Here is a 1,205-nt window from a genome sequence, read left to right as displayed (position 1 = left end):
TCGCACCCGCAAGAGAAATCTAGATACAGCTGAGGAGACAGATACATCTCTTGACTTTCCGTAGAAGATATTTTTTTAAGATTCGGATAAAGAGTGTGAAAAGAAAGAACCTGTAACAATGGGTGATCGTATAGTTCAAGCTGATCCAGCTCTTATGGACTTTTCTTGGCCTAAAATTGATGACATTCAGTGAAGCATCATTCATCCGGCTATTCAGGAGAATACTTTTGAAATCAAGCCGGGCACTATTCAGATGGTGCAGAATTCTGTTTCTTTCGGAGGTGCTGCGACTGAAGATCCCAACATGCATATTAGGAATTTTGTCAAGATCTGTAGTACTTTCAAATATAATGGTGTTACTGATGAGGCTATCAAGCTGAAGCTTTTCCCATTCTCTCTGATGGACAAAGCTAAGGACTGGTTACATTCTTTACCAGCTGGGTCCATCACTACTTAGGAAGATCTCGCACAAAAGTTTCTAGTGAAGTTCTATCCAATGGCCAAGACTGCAGCTATGAGGAGTGCTCTTACTCAGTTTGCACAGTAACAAGGAGAATCTATATGCGAAGCTTGGGAGCGCTACAAGGAGATGTTGAGAAAGTGTCCACGTCATGGTATGCCTAACTGGATGGTGATCACTGGTTTTTACAATGGTTTGGGGGCCCAATCTAGGCCCATGCTCGATGTAGCTTCTGGAGGCACTTTGTGGGCCAAAAGCTATACTGAAGCCTATAATCTCATTGAAACTATGGCTGCAAATGAGTATCAAAACCCAACTCAAAGAATGATTCCTGGGAAGGTAGCATGTATTCTAGAAGTTGATGCAGCTACAGCTATTACGGCGTAGCTCCAAGTGCTGTCTATGAAGGTCGATTATTTAGCCAACTATGGAGTCAATCAAATAGCTATTGTCTATGAGCTTTGTGCAGGCTCTCATGCGGCAGATCAGTGTTCTCTTGTTAATGAATCTGTTCAGTATGTGAATAATTTTCAGAGATCGCAGCAGCCTGTTCCCGCTACTTATCATCCTAATAATAGAAATCATCCCAATTTCAACTGGAGTAATAATTAGAATGCTGTTCAGCAACCATATTAGCAAGCTGCAAGTAAACAGTTTAATCCACCTGGATTCCAGCAACCTCAGAAATATGCTCAAAGGCAACAATATCCTCAACAAGGAGGTGCTGCTCCACCTTCTAGTGCTG

The 1,205-nt window shown here is 42.1% G+C and overlaps 1 non-coding gene across 1 annotated transcript; it reads right to left on the bottom strand.

The window, feature by feature from the left end:
- Positions 1-511: 511 nt before the first annotated feature.
- LOC141662701 (small nucleolar RNA R71) lies at positions 512-618 on the bottom strand. The gene has a single exon (XR_012550801.1). It is a non-coding gene; the product is annotated as a small nucleolar RNA R71 (small nucleolar RNA).
- Between the last annotated feature and the right edge of the window lie 587 nt (positions 619-1,205).

The sequence above is a fragment of the Apium graveolens genome, chromosome 5 (genome assembly GCF_009905375.1).
Source record: "Apium graveolens cultivar Ventura chromosome 5, ASM990537v1, whole genome shotgun sequence".
Taxonomy (NCBI): Eukaryota; Viridiplantae; Streptophyta; class Magnoliopsida; order Apiales; family Apiaceae; genus Apium; species Apium graveolens.
Note: the sequence above shows the minus strand (reverse complement) of the source record. Positions and strands in the feature narration are given on the sequence as shown.